This window comes from Tenrec ecaudatus, chromosome 9 (genome assembly GCF_050624435.1).
Source record: "Tenrec ecaudatus isolate mTenEca1 chromosome 9, mTenEca1.hap1, whole genome shotgun sequence".
Lineage (NCBI taxonomy): Eukaryota > Metazoa > Chordata > Mammalia > Afrosoricida > Tenrecidae > Tenrec > Tenrec ecaudatus.
In genome coordinates this window covers 52,659,884-52,675,558 of record NC_134538.1, presented here as the reverse complement: position 1 = coordinate 52,675,558, position 15,675 = coordinate 52,659,884, and the positions used below count along the sequence as shown (strand labels likewise).

The following is a 15,675-nucleotide window of genomic DNA, read 5'->3' as shown; positions in this document are numbered from 1 at the left end:
TGTCTCTTTTTTCTATATTAAGCAGATGATTAGTTTTTCCATTTTGAAGAGAATTGTGCTGGGATTTGGATAATAATTGCATTGCATTTATAGAGTGCTTTTGGTAATATAGATATCTTCAATATATTATGTCTTCCTGTGAATGGACACGGGACATTCTATTTATATAAGTCTCTTGGCTTCTTGTGGAAGTGTTTTATAGTTTCCTTTGTATAGTCTTTTTATTTTTCTAGTTAGTTTAATTCCTAAGGATTTTATCTTTTGGGTAGTTATTGTTAAAGATACTGTTATTTTGATTTCCTTTTTGGGGTAGAGTTTGCTGTACGTAAGCTCATATTGTCTACAAATACAGTTTTGCTTCTTTGACAATTTGGATGCTTTTTTTTTTAACATTGCGTCTGCAAATCCTTTTCTTTTACTGTTGTTTTTCTTTGATGTGTAATACCTCTGGCTAAGAATTCCAGGTCTATATTAAATAAGAGTGATGATAAAGTCCAAGCCTACCTGGTTCTTGTTCAGAAGGGAGGGGGGTGCCTTCCGATCCTCTCCAGGGGGTAGAATGCTTCCTCATTACTTTGCATATATGGCTATTATTATGTAGAAAAATTTTCTATTCCCGTTTTATTGCATTTTTTTCTAGACTAGATGTTGTATTTTATAGAATGCCTTCTCAGCATCAATTGATTGATTTTTTTTTCAAATTTCTATATTGGATTGCATTGATTATATTTCCAATATTAAGCCATCTTTGCATACCTGGCATACATTCCATTTGATCTGATATACTTTATATTCTGTTGAATTCTCATGGAATTTTGTTGAAAATTTTTATATTTTTGTTCATAAGGGTTGTTGTCTATAGTCTTCTATTCTGGTGATGTCTTTGCTGGTTTTGGTATCACGGTTTTATTTGCTTCATAAAATGAGTTTGTAGTATATTGTCCTTTTATATTCTGGAATAGTTTGAGTAGGATTGGAGTCAATTCTTCTCTGACTGCTTGGTAGAATTCATCAAGAAAACCATCTGATTCTGGATGTTTTGCTGTTGGGTTTTTCACTCACTATTTCTTGTGCTAGGGGTCTTTTAAGGTTTTCTGAATCAATCTGTGTTAATTTCGGTATGTAATGCACTTCTAGAAATTTGTCTACTTTTTCCCTAGGTTTTAAAATTTGTTGGAGTATAATCTTTCATAATACATAATTATCTTTTTTATTTTGGTTGTATTGTGATGTTTCCCATTTAATTTCTTATTCATAACAAGTGCTTTTTCTTTCCTTTGTTAGATTTGTCAGTGATTTATCAATTTTCTTAATCCTTTTGATGAACCAACTTCTTATCTTGCTGATTATTCTAATTATTTTCCTGATTCACTTATCTTGGCTCTAATCTTTATTATTTCATTTCTTCTGGTGGTTGAGAGTTTTACTGGTTATATTTTAACTGTAGGTAATATATCGATTTTGGTTCATTCTTTTTTTGTTGATGTAAGCACTTATTGCTATAAATTGCCCTCTGAGATCTGCTTTTGCTGTATCCTAAAATTTTGGGCATGTTATTTTTCCTTTCTTTTTTTGTTAAATACTTTTATTGGTGACTCTTACATCTCTTATCACAATCTATACATTCCTCCAGTGTGTCAAGCACATTTGCACGGATGCCGCCATCGTCATTTTCAAAGCATTCTCTTCCCATGTGAGCCCCTGATATCAGCTCCCCATTTCTTCCCCTTCCCTATCCCGCCTGCCCTCCCTCACGGACCCTTGATAAGTTATACATTATTTTTCCATATCTTATATCATCTTTGGTTGTCTGTCACCCACTTTTCTGTTATTCGTCCCCCTGGGAGGGGGTTCTAGATTGATCCTTGAGATCAATTCCTCCTTTCTCCCCCCACCCTCCCTTAGTCCCCCTGGTATCTGTACTCTCCTTGGGCATGTTATATTTTCATTCTCATTTGTTCTGAAGAGTTAAAATGGCGCTCTTTATTTCTTGAGTTATCCAGTGGTTTTAAGTATTGTTCAATTTCCATGTAATTTATTCATTTTAGTTTCATTTCCTATTACTGATTTCTAATTTTATAGCACTGTGATCTGAAAAGATGGTTTGTAGTTTTGGAGTATTTTAAATTTTTAAAAAATCATTTTATTAGGAGTTCATACAGCTCTTATCACAATCCATACATCCATCAACTGTGTAAAGCAATTTGTACATTCATTGCCCTCATTGTTCTCAAAACATTTGCTCTCCACCTAAGCCCCTGGCATCAGCTCCTCATTTTTACCCCTCCCTTCCCGCTCCTCCTCCCTCATGAACCCTTGATAATTTATAAATTATTATTTTGTCATATCTTGACCTGTTCGACGTCTCCCTTCACCCACTTTTCTGTTGTCCATCCCCCAGGGAGGCGGTCACATGTAGATCCTTGTAATCGGTTCCCACTTTCCAGCCCACCCTCCCAGTACCGCCACTCACACTTTTGGCCTTGAAGGGATCATCTGTCCTGGATTCCCTGTGTTTCCAGTTCCTATCTGTACCAGTGTACATCCTCTGGTCTAGCCATATTTGTAAGGTATAATTGGGATCATGATGGGTGGGGAGGAAGCATTTAGGAACTAAAGGAAAGTTGTTGCTACATCGCACCCTGACAGGATCGTCTCCTCCCCGAGACCCTTCTGTAAGGGGGTGTATTTTTAAATTTATGGCTGCTTTGTGGCATAACATATGATCTGTTCTGGGCTACATTTCATAAGTGCTAGAAAAGAGTGTATATTTTATAGTTATTAGGCGAAGTCTTCTGTTTGCTTAAGAGATCAAGGTGTGATTACTTGTATTGTTTAATTTTATATCATTATGGATTTCCTTTCCAGCTGATCTCAAAAGTGATGTATTAAAATCTATTATAGACTTGACACATGGATATATGTATAGACTGTGTTAAGAGCCACCAATAAAATGATTTAAAAAAGAAATAGAATCTATTATAGTATTGCCTATTTATATCTTCATCTCAATGATTTTGATTAATGTAATTTTGAAAGTCTTTCATGGGGTGCATAGATGTTTATTATGGTTGTCTTTGTCAATTGTGACTTTGATCATTATATAATGGCCTTCTTTTTCTCATACATAGCTTTAACTTTGACATCTATTTATCTGAAATTCATATGGCCATATTACTGCTTTAAAAAAAATTAGCCTGAGAAATTTTTTTTCCATCCTTGAGGTTTTCTTTTGTCGATTTTGACTTTGGGTCTGAGGTATGTACCTGTAAGCAGCGTATTAATGAATCATTATCCATTCTTATCCATTCTATCTTTTAGCTGATTGGTTTACTCCATTTACATCCAGTGTTGTCATTGATAGGCAGGATTTTATTGCTGTACTTTTGCTGCATGTTTTTTATGGTGTTATTGGTGCTGATTATATTTGTTGGTAGATTTTCCTGTCAATCGCAGCTTCTGCTTCATGCTTCCTTGGAGATGTCTGTTCATCTGTCTTTTCCCCTGACTTTCCTGCTTGTTTGTTTAATCCCTTTTCTATCTAAGAGATTGACTCCAGAGAGACCTTATCCTAATCTTCCTCATCAACGTAGCATCGTCAATCCACTTCCAAAGGAGATTACAGCTACATGCATAGAAATTAATTAAAATATGTTTTTATTGAGAAAGTCTAACTTTAGAAGCAATGTAAAGAGTTCCCCCAAGGGGGTGCACCGTTCCCGGAAGTACTGCAATACCAGGTCGATGCGTGGAGTGGACGGAGCAAGCTCCTATTCCATCTCCCTGCTCCAAAAAACCATTTAATATATTGTCCTCGGATAGAGGACATATCAGATATTAAACTGATAAGAACAGATACTACACTTGCTCTTAGACAAAAGGCCGAGACGCGATAGAAGTTAATTTTTAAAATAAATATTTTGGGGGCACATAGTTCGATTCATAACATTTCATCCTTTGGTCCTTAAAATGTATCGCCTGCCAAATGCAAAATACATTCATGTATCGCATGATATCATCCCTAAAATCTTACATAAATTCCCAGTCTAAAATTTCATGAGTTATCTAAATCAAATATGAATGAAGCTTTAGGTGTAGTCCACCAGAGGGCAACATTTCCCTTCATCTGTGAGCCTATGAAAGCTAGAGGAGAACCCTTTTCAAGTACATTAATTCGATCCCCCATCTCCCTGGTTTCACTTTACAGAGTTTCAGTTACTCCTGGTCAAACTTAGTCCAAAATAAACAGTTTATGAGCTTTAAATTGCCATCAGGTGTAGCATGATAAAACCTTGCACCACCCTACCCTGTCTTACTCAAGAGTGGACATTCCTTTACCTTTCATTGAATAGCCTTCTCAGGGATTACGCCAACTGTCATGGTATTAACTAGGGATCTCAATATGTTATACACAGAGATGGATAGACACTAGTACAATGGTGAAATGTACACAGATGGACATTTCCTATTAGAAATGGAGAAATTAGAGGTAAGGGATAACAGGAAGCAAACAAGTAAAAACCCAGCAGAATCTCTTTCAAGGCTTGAAAATACACTCACACATCTGGGCAACAGGTCTCGCCCTCTAAACTTGATGTTGGCCAAGTCCTTTGGATTCTGGGAGAAAAGCCCCTCTGCCCTGACTTTAGCTTCACCTTCCTGACCTGCTTCAGGCAACCTCATTCTCGCAGTTCATCCGAGTGATGTCCCCCCCTCTCAGCCCCAGTAGGCTTTATTCTTCTGACCCTTGGGCAAATAGTACTTATTCACACCCACCCCCCACACACACCTTAATGACAGCTTTACTCCTGAGCTCAGCTTGGGGGGTGGGGTAAGGGAACGACACAGGACCCTGCTCTTGGAAACCAAGAAGGCCCAGCTTTCTGATTGCTTTCTCATCATTCCGACCTCTGAGCTGCCCCCGAGATGGCCCTTTCCTTTTCTGGGTGTATAACTTCTTTGGCCTGTTCCCCTGCCGTACACCCAAAACAGAGACCATTCTTTTGTTTTCTCTCTGTCTCTCTTGGTCTAAGTTAATAATGCTTTCTGCTTCGGTTGTTCCATTAGATCCATCTGTGACAGGCTTCATCTTTTGAACATTTTATTAGTACATTTCCAAGTCTTCATTTTGCAAAGTTTGTTTTTAAGTACCTCTTTCCCCTTGCATTTTACCATAACCATCAAGGGGAAAGCATGAGGCTCCTTTAAGGTCTTGTGTAGAAATCTGAGCAGCCAGCTTGAGTTCCCAGCCTTGGGCCAGGCTGAGAGATAACTGCCATCAGTCATGTCTGCCTGACGCTACTGCTGCTGAGGAGCCTGGCCGCCTGGGCCAGCAGCACCTAGTGCGATGCCCACGTCCATTTGAAGCCTCCACAGAAGCAGCTTGGGACCATAACATGCATCATCGGACTCCCTGTCTGACTGGCTCCCGTTACACCTGGAAGAGCTATACGAAGCAGGCATGACCTCCTGCGCCCTGATCTCCCCAGCCCATTTGATCACGTGTCCTGTCTCCCTGGACCATGTCATTCGATTGTGACCATCTCTGCAGGCGTAGTGGCCTCTCAGAGATTCCTTGGGGCCACAAACATCTGCGTGTAAGGCTCCAACGTGTAATGATAAATGTGATGGAACTTTTAAAATAACAGATATTAAAGTTCGTCCCTTGCAAGTTATGTGTTCCGCCCAGCATTGAACCTAATTGAGTTCTTTGGCACTGTAATGAACGCACCACCCTTCCTCCATCTTAAGTCACACCAGTAACGTGTTTAACGTCTACATTTCTAGGAACACTGTGTTGCTTGCGCCTTGTGTATTCCCTAAAATGATAAAGAGCCTATAGCTCTCCTCTTTTCCTTATGAGCCCTCACAAGAATCGACTTTAACCTCTAAAATCCTACCAACAGTTTCCATAACGGTTTTACTGTTGGAAAACCATCAAAATCCCACTTCCAGATGAACCCCTCAGGACCAGTGGTGAGAGTGGCGATATCGGGAGGGTAGAGGGAAGGTGAGGGAGTAAGGGAAAACAGATTACAAGGTCTACATACAACTTCCCTGGGGGCGGACAGGAGAAGTGGGTGAGGGAGACGTCGGATGGTGCAAGGTATGACAAAATAATAATTGATAAATTATCAAGGGCTCGGGAGGGGAAAATGAGCTGATATCAAGGGTTCAAGTAGAAAGGTGTTTTGAGAATGATGACAACATGTGTACCAATGTGCTTGACACAATTGATGTATGTATGGATTGTGATAAGAGTTGTATGAGCCCCTAATAAAATGATAATAAATTCAAGGTGGAACACACACACACACACACAAAAATCCCACTGCTGTAGTCATATAGGACAGAGCAGGACTGCTCTATGGTTTTCCAAGGCGGTAACTGCAGAACCAGTCTGCCTCGTCTTTCTCATGTGGAGCAGCTGTTGGGTTCGAACCACCTACATTTCAGTTAGCAATCCAACTTTATCCACTGTGACCCCAGAGCTCCTCATTTCACTGTTGTTAGTGCCAGGGGGTTGGCTCTGACTCAGAATGATCCTATGCACAGCCGATCCTGCGCCAGCCTCACAATTATTCCAAGTGTTCGCAGCCACTGTGTCGATCTCTGTTGAGGGTCTTCTTCCTTTTGCTGACCCTTTATTTAGTATGATGCCCTTTTCCAGGGACTGCTCCCTCGTGATAACATATCTAAAGTACAAGAGACAAAGTCTAGTCATCCTCCCTTCCAAGAAGCATTCTCCCAGTACTTCCTCCAAGACAGGTTTTTTTTTTTCTGGCAGTCCATGGTACTTTCAGTATTCTTTGCCTGCACCATAATTGAAATACATCAGTTCATCGGTCTTATTCATTGTCCACGTGCGTATGAGGTGATTAAATAGCAGGGCTTGAGTCAAGTGCACTTTAGTCTTCCAAGTGCAATCTGAATTCTCTGACACTTTTTGCGGCTCATTTGTCCGTGCAAGTCAACATCTGGTTGCTGCTTCGTGAGTGTCAAATGTGAATCCAAGCAAGCAACGTGAAACCCTTGACAACGTCCATCTCTTGTCCATTTATCATGATGCTGGCTACTGGTCCAGTTGGGAGGATATTTGTTTTCTTTACGCTGTGTTGCAAGCCATACTGAAGACTAATCTTTTCACCCTTGCGAGTAACTGCTTCCAATCGCCTTCCTTTCAGCAAGCGAGGTGGCGGCATCTGCATACCGCAAGTTAATGAGCCTTTCTCCAATCCTGATGCCATGTTCGTATCTAGCATCTTGGGATATTTTCTCAACATACAGACTGAGTAAGCATGGTGAAAGGTATATACAACCTTGAAGCATGCAGCATTCCATAGTTCAAATGACTGCCTGTCGGTCTGTGAACAGCTTCTACATGAGCACAACTAAGTGTTCCTGAATTACCATTCAGTGACATGTTCTCCACAGTGTGTGATCCACACAGTCGAATGCCTTTACACAGTCAGTTAAAAACCAAGCACATGTTCTGTTACTCTGCTCTCAGTCAAGGTCCCTCTCACGGTGGCAGCAATGCTTTCTTTCATTCCACCCCTTTCTATGAATTCAGCATGTATTCCTGGTTACTCCTTGTTAATGTATCGCTGAAACCATTGTTGGATTGTTTTCAGCAAAATTGTGCTTGCATTTGTTACTGTTCGGTTTCTGCATCCTGTTGGGCCCCCTTTCTTTGGAATAGGCACAAATAGGGATCTCTTCGAGTTGCTTGGTGAGGGAGCTGTGTTCCATTTCTTGGTGTCGGCAAGTGAGTGCTTCCAGTGTGTCATCAGGTTGTGTTGGGACGTTTACATTGATAGCCCACCCATTCCCGGAGCACTGTTTCTCCCCAGTGCCTTCAGTGCCGTCTGGACTTCCTTCAATGCCACTGATTCTTGATCATATGCCACCTTATGAAATTCTTTTTGGTACAATGACTGCGTATTCCTTCCACCCTTAAAACTTCCTGCATCATTCAATATTTTGTCCATGTAACTTCTCAGTATTTAAACTCCAGGCTTGAATTTTTATTCTTCAGTTAAAGAAATGCTACGCCTGTGCTTCCCTTTTGGTCTCCTCACTCCAGGTATTTATGCATTTTGCTGGAAAGCTTAATTTGTTGTCTCAAGCTGCCCTTGGAAATTTTGTATTGCGGTCACTTTTTCCATTCACTTAAGCTAGTCTATCTTCAAAAGCAAGCTTCAGAGTCTCTTCTGACATCCACTTTGGCCTTTTCTTTCCTGTCTTAAGTGACCTTTTATTTTCCTTCTGTATGATGTTCTTGATGTCATCCCGTGGCTTGTTAGGTCTTCAGTGTTCGGTGTGTTAAATCTGTTCTGGAGATGGTCTCTAAATTAAAAATATGACTCATGGTCACATTTTGACTATCGTGGGCTTTTAATTTTATTTTTTAAAATTTATTTTTTAGTAAATAATTTTATTGGGAGTTCTTACAGCTCTTACAACAATCCACACATCAGCTGTATAAAACACATTTGTACATAGGTTGCCATCATCATTTTCAAAGCACTTTATTTCTGCTAGAGCCCTTGGTAACAACTCCTCTTTTTTCCCTCCCCAAACCTCCCACCCATTTGAACCTCTGATAAATTATAAATTATTATCATTTTCATTTGCTGTCCCCCTTCACCCACGATTCTGTTGTTTGTCGAGGGGGTGGGGGGTTAATATGTCAATCACTGTAGTCAGTTCCCCATACCTCTATCACTACTCCCATTACTGCTCCTGAGAGGTTTATCTGTCCTGGATTCTGTGTGTCCAGAGCTCTTATCTGTACCAGTGTACATGCTCCAGTCTTGCCTGAAATCAGTTGTAAGGTAGAACTGGGGTCATGATAATGGGAGTGGGGTAGCATTAAAGAACTGGAAGAATGTCCTGTGTTCCATCGGTATTGTGCTGCACCCTGCCTGACTTGTTCCTTCCTTGTGACCCTTCTGTGAAGGAGTGTCCAGTTGTCCACAGATGGGCTTTGGGTCTCCACTCTGACCCCACTTATTTGCATCGATATATTTGTTTGTTGTGGTCTTCCGATACCTGATCCCATCAACACCTGATAAAGGCCCAGATGCTATATCCTTTAATAGCCGGGCACCATCAGCTTTCTTCATCACTTTTGCTTATGCACCCATTTTTACTTCAGCAATCATGTCAGGAAGGTGAGCATCACAGAATGTCAGCGTATTAGAACAGCATTCTTGCATTGAGCGAGTACTTGAGTAGAGACCCAATGCCAGTCCTTATTGCTTAACATTTAAATATATGTACATAGACCTATATCCTATCGTTATATAGTAATATATTTACATATGCATATGCCTATATTTATACCTCTATAAGTGTCTTTTGCCTCCTAGTTTTTTCCTCTATTTGTGTTTATGTTCCCCCTGTCCCACTATCATGTTCGACCTTCATTCGGCTCTCAGTATTTTCTCCCAGCTACATTGCATTTGATCAAACTTCACCAGACATTCTATGCCCTCCTCGATTTTAGATCTCTTATTGTTCCCTTGCCTCTGGGTTTGTTGACTCCCCTCTCCCTTTCTTCCACCTCCTCCTTTCCCATAGCCCCCTGAAGCCATTGGCCCCCATCATTTTTCCTCTGGATTATTTATCCTGCCTATCTTATATGGATAGACATGAGAAAAAAAAGCCAATAAATAGTTCCAGGACTGTCTGCTGACCCTTATGAATGTTTTCCAATTGGGTCTGGTGAAGTGCCAAGCCCTGCCCACTGATTCCGAAGTCTATTTTCAGGATTCTTCGGGGACTTCATTCCTTTGCTCCCCTCACTGCTCTGTTGTGCTCCCTTGGTGCTTCGCTCCAGTGGGAGGGCTGGGGAAGGAGAAAAGAGACAAAGACACAGATACATCATCTGGATTGGTGGGGGGAGGCATTAGCACAAGGTTGAAATAGCCAAATATTATAATGAAATGTGCAAGGACCTAGAATTAGAAAACCAGAAGGGAAAATATGCTCAGCATATCTGAAACGGAGAGTACTTAAGAAGCGTTCGGTTCTTCTGAGGAAGCTAACGCTGAGTTAGCACGAGGCTCTCACTTCATCCAGCGACTAGCACCACACCGGGCAGCCACCAGCCCAGCACTCCTGCACCAGGGCCTCCGTCTCTGGGCTCGCCTGCATCTACTCGGCCCTTATCCTGCATGATGATGAGGTCACGTCATGAAGGACAAGATCAACACCCTCGTTAAGGCAGCCGGCATCAAGGTGGAGCCCTTCTGGCCCAGCTTGTTCACCAAGGTCCTAACCACCGTCAATAATGGGAGGTTCATCGGCAATGTAAGGCCTGCCCCACCTGCTGGTGCTGCCCCAGCCTGAGGACCTGCACCTGAGGAGAAGAAAGTGGAAGCCAAGAAAGAAGAGTCGGAAGAATCTAATGATGACCTGGGCCTTGGTCTTTTTGACTAAACTTCCTTTTGTAACATGTTCAATAAAACAAACTGAATTCTCGGTGGCGGGGGGAGGAGTAACCAAAAAATGCAAGCCTTGAATTACAATTTTGAGAGATTCTATAGGCAAAATATTGAATGATAAAGGGAGCATCAAGAGAAGATGGGAAGAATACACAGTCGCTGCGCTAGAAAGAGCTAGTCTTGCAGCACTTGATGAAGAGCGAAGATTGCAGCATTCAGTAGGGGTTACAACTCAATTTAAGGACGTCCAAAATCCTCACAACTGGGTCAACAGGTAACATCATGATCAATGGAGAAAAGGTTGACGTTGTCAAGGATTTTGTCTTACTTTGATCTATTATCCATGTGAGTTTTTATGAAGGGCAGGAACAGTTAGGTAAACTGAGGCACGAAACGAGAAGAGACGGACCATACTCACTGAGGACTGATTAAAAAAGCAGGCTTTATTGGGGACAAGTGGACGGGTTCAACAGCCCACAGTAAAGTGAAGCTGTGGAAGCCACCCCAGGGGAGCGCTTGAGGGATTTTTTATACCCCTCCCCCCCGTTGAAGCTTTTGGAGAGTTGACGTAAGGTGCGGTTTTGCTCAGGGGGCGTACATGACTGTTTGCTCGTTGTACAAGGTCAGTCTGTTCTGGTTCTAGGAACAATGATATGGGTGGTCTGTGCTTTTAGAGGGTACAGTTGTTTGCAGAACTAGCCCGTTTCTGGGAAACTCAGTCTGGGGGAAGGGTGTCCATGCTTTTACCAGACATCCCTGACTCTCTCTGATAGGGAAAGGGGTGACGACGAGGTTGTCCGAGATTACTTCCTGCTGTACGGGGTCGTAGTGGGGAAGTTTGTCAGACAGAATGCAGGGACTCCGGGTTTGGCATGGACGGCAGGAGTTGGTATTGCTGACTCGTTGATGTAATAACAGCATTCTTCTTGGAGGTAAAGGCAAGTGCCTCCTTTTTCAGCGGTGATGAGGTTTAAGGCTTGTCGATTCTGTAAGGCAACTTGGACGACTGAGGTTATTTGTTTTTGCAATGAAGCTAGGGATTCGGCGGAGGCATCTATGGCCAGTTGGAATTGCATGGCTAGCCTGTCTGTGGTTAGGACTGAATGTGCCAGGGCCTCTCCGCTAAGTCCCAAGGCTACTGCTGAGGAGGCGAGCGATAGTCCTGCGACAAACGGAAGAAAAATGGCTCTAAGCACAAACAATTCCTTAGGACTAATCTTATCTTAACAAGGACAGCTGTGTTCTCAGTTTACTCATTGCATCTCGGAACTTGGGAAAACATAAAGACACAGTGTCTTAAGAGAGTCACCCAAACACTTCAGTTAAAACTCAGTGATTCTCTATAATCCCCCCCTTTTTATTTTATAGCTAACACTGAAGACTCAAAAGGCAGCCATCTGCTGAAGCTGTGGTTTTGGAAAATGCTGCAGGGTACAGGTTAAGCTGAACTTTATGCAAGGTTGGGATCATCCCGCCTTCTTCTGTTCTTATTGCAAACCTAGAACAGTTTCACCCAGAACAATTGCAACTTCCTTACCACCTAGAACAACTTCAATTTCATTATCACTCAGAGCAATTTCAACTTTTTTATCACCTTCTCCATCACATCACATCCTTATTATATTCTTATCACATTCCTTATCTTTCTTAGAACAATTTCAGCTTCTTTATTACCTTCTCCATCACTTCACATTTCTTTCAACATCTTTGCCACATCCTTATCGCATTTTTTCACATTTCTTATTCCCTTTTTCATCACATCCTCATCACATTCCTTATCTTTCTTTACTGATTTGGGGGCATACTCAGTTTTCTGACTCAGTTTGACTTGATCTTGCACAAACTTTAACTCCTTCCTTACTTCTGCTTGGGTCTGCCTAACAACTTCAGTTTTGTTTGCAACAAAAGTAACCCTAGACCTAGTTAGTGGGTTTTTGAAACTGGAAACTGGGGGCAGTTAGGGTACACATTAGGTTTTGTTTTTTTTTAGTTTAATTAGGCGGGCTCGTGGTGCCTTGCCAATGTGGTTATACTAATATCCCAGACTTCAGGAGACACCTCAGGTAACAACTGGCTGATTGGGGGCAGGGATGAGGTTGTGGAGGTGGCCTGACTTAAGAGGGCGATAAAGGGGACAGTGTTGCTGGAGAAGGAGATAAAATATTTTTTTCCAGCAACAGAACAGGGCACGAGGGGATAACTAAAAAGGAGTGAGAAAATGGGAGTTGATTAAATTGGCAAAAGAGAGATCCTGTCTTCTGTGGAGTAGAGGGGGGCCCGTCTATTCCCATAACCGAGACCTGGGAAGGGGAAATAGGACCCGAGTGAGAGGGAAAAAACGGAGAAAGTAGCCCCCGTATCCACCAAGAAAGAGATGGATTTACTCACTACCTGGAGCACGACCCGGGGCTTGGCGAGGGTGACCCGAGTCCAGGAGCCAGGGCCACTTCAGTCATCTGCCAATCCCAGGAGCTCAAGTACCGGAAGGTCTGGAAGATCCCGGGGCCCAGCTCCTACTCATGGAGATGCCTAGGGCGGGGCCGAAGCCGGGCAATCCGATTTTCAGTGACCTGACTGCTTACATTGGGGGCAAGGTCGGGTTGGAGGTCTGGGGTTAGGGCAGGAATTGGCCCAGTGGCCACTTTTTCCGCACTTGAAGCAGGCACCTGGTGGTGTTTGCTGACCCCCCTTAGGGGTCGCTGTGGTGGGGCTGAGCCACCTGCCGGCCTCAGGGAGACCACCAAGGCTTGGGTCTGGAGGCTAACCTTTTGCTGGAGTCTGGCCTGGCGGGCAGCCTCAGCCGTTTCCTCTTGAGCATTAAAAACTTTAAAAGCCATTTTTACCAGATCTTGGATGGGAGTTTCAGGGCCGTCCTTGGCCTATTTAAACTTTTTTCTGATGTCAGGTGCTGATTGGGAAATGAAATGCGAAGCTACGACTGTGGCCCCATTTCGGGATCCTGGGTCTAGCCTGGTCAAACGAATCAGGGCTTCCTGCAACCTGTTCAGGAAGAGAGCAGGGTTTTCATCTGCCTGTTGGGTCACTTCCCTGAGTTTATCACAGTTAACCACCTTATTAGAAACTGCTTCCAATCCTCGGAGGAGATCCCTGAGCATGAGGTTCCTGTGGGGAAAGTTGGTGTCCTGCCCTATTTGATAGTTCCAGTTGGGGTCTTCTCTGGGGATGGCATGCTCTCCCAAGGGGACGGTATTGTCTATAACATGGTCCCGGTCGGCCTGCTGCCTGCCTGTGTCCGTTACTCTGGCACGTTCATCCGGGGTTAGTGTGGAAGCTAAAATGACCTGTACGTCATGCCAGGTTAAATCGTAGGTCTAGGTTAAGTATTGAAATTCTTTTATAAAGTGGGAGGACAGAGGCGAGGGCTCTGGCAGAGGAGTGGGGGGAGGCTGCACGGGCGCTGGGGAATGTGGGGGTGGCTCTACAGCAGGACACCATAGCTGGAGGAGAATGAGATGGGGATGGAGGAGGCGCACTGAGGAGTTTGGGCGGCTCTTCGAGATGGGGGGCGGGGTTGGTACTGGTTTGGGGGTCTGCGCTAAGAGGATTTGGCGGGTGGAACAGTGGCTACAGAGCTCGGAGTGGGAACCCAAATCCCCAAAAGCCTGCACACGGGATCTCAGAATCCTTACCAGTCCACCGGCAAAAATTGTCCAGGTCCTGAAGAACAGTGAAATTGAAAGTGCCAGTCGGGGGCCATTGTGACTGGCTGTGTAATTTGTACTGAGGCCAAGTGGTCTGGGAAAGAAAAAGGAGTTTTTTTCTTTCGGAAGGTCTGAGAATATCCCAATTTTGGAATTTGTTAACAGGCAGCCTAGGGGAGAATCGGGGTCAATTTTGGATTGGTTTGTTCCCATGGTGAGCGGAAACGCAGTGTTTTGGCTCTAGGTTGAGAAGTGAAATGGAGTTGGTAGGGGGCTAGGTGAGCGTCTTCAAGTAGCACCCTCCGGCAAATAAATGGAGAGAGACTGGGGAAAATGTCTTTTTACCCGAGCCCTCTCCCTATGACTCCGGGTGTCGGGATAATGGGAAGCGATTCCGGCTCGGCTGTGACTTTGGCGGACCGCCTTGGATGGGACTTAACGAACTAGAGCTGTTGGAATTAAAGAAAACTCACCTCAGGAGTCAGGCTGCTATAAGGAAAAAAATAGTGGTTGGTGGTCGAGTGGTCCCTGCTTGGGGAGAGGGGCGCTCTGGACCCCCGTTAAAGGGGGAGCCACACTCCTTTCCCGGGTTTCGGTACTATAATTGTTAGGTAAACTGAGGCACGAAACGAGAAGAGACGGACCATACTCGCCGAGGACTGATTAAAAAGCAGGCTTTATTGGGAACAAGCGGACGGGTTCAACAGCCTACAGTAAAGTGAAGCTGTGGAAGCCACCCCAGGGGAGCGCTCGAGGGTTGTTTTTATACCCTCCCCCTTGAAGCTTCTGGAGAGTTGACGTAAGGTGCGGTTTTGCTCAGTGGGGCGTAAGTGACTGCTCGTTGTACAAGGTCAGTCTGTTCTGATTTTAGAACAGTGATACGGGCGGTCTGTGCTTTTAGAGGGTACAGTTGTTCGCAGAACTAGTCCGTTTCTGGGAAACTCAGTCTGGGGGAAGGGTGTCCATGCTTTTACCTGACACAAGAGGTGCATGTGGGTCCTGAGTAGGACTGGCAGGTGCGTGTGTGCCCTGAACGCTAGAAGCCCGCCTTACAACATGCCCCTGAGTGAGGACAGGGCAAAAGAAATATAAACTATATATATATATAGTCAATATGTGATGTGTGTGTGTGTGTGTGTATATATATATATATATATATATATATATATATATATATATATATATATATAGTCACTATGTGATGTAACGGACTGCAAGGCAGAGTGCCTTGCAGTCCGTTACATCACATAGTGACCTTACAGGACAAGGCGGAACAGCCCCTGTGTGTTTCCTATATTGTAACTCTAAAACAAGAGTAGTACAGGGCATGGGAGGGCATAGGAAACTGTCACAGAGCATACTTGGTGGCAGATCAATGCATCACAGTTATAGGGGGGACCCCAGAAGCAGGAATGGAAACAGGATTAGGACACGTACATCATACAGAAGGGCTTACAAGATTGGCCTAGGGCCTTCCATTCAAGGCAGTCAGGGCAAAACTGACAGAGCACGACTGATAAGTCACTCCTTGATGCCACCCCACCCCCTTTGTACAGTGACTT

At 43.6% G+C, this 15,675-nt stretch overlaps 1 non-coding gene and 1 pseudogene across 1 annotated transcript; one reads left to right on the top strand and one right to left on the bottom strand.

Annotated features, from left to right (window-relative positions):
* Positions 1-3,703: 3,703 nt before the first annotated feature.
* On the bottom strand, positions 3,704-3,894 carry LOC142457428 (U2 spliceosomal RNA). Its single transcript, XR_012786175.1, has one exon. It is a non-coding gene; the product is annotated as a U2 spliceosomal RNA (small nuclear RNA).
* Positions 3,895-4,474: 580 nt separating this feature from the next.
* Positions 4,475-10,446, top strand: LOC142455968 (large ribosomal subunit protein P1 pseudogene; annotated as a pseudogene).
* Positions 10,447-15,675: the final 5,229 nt, after the last annotated feature.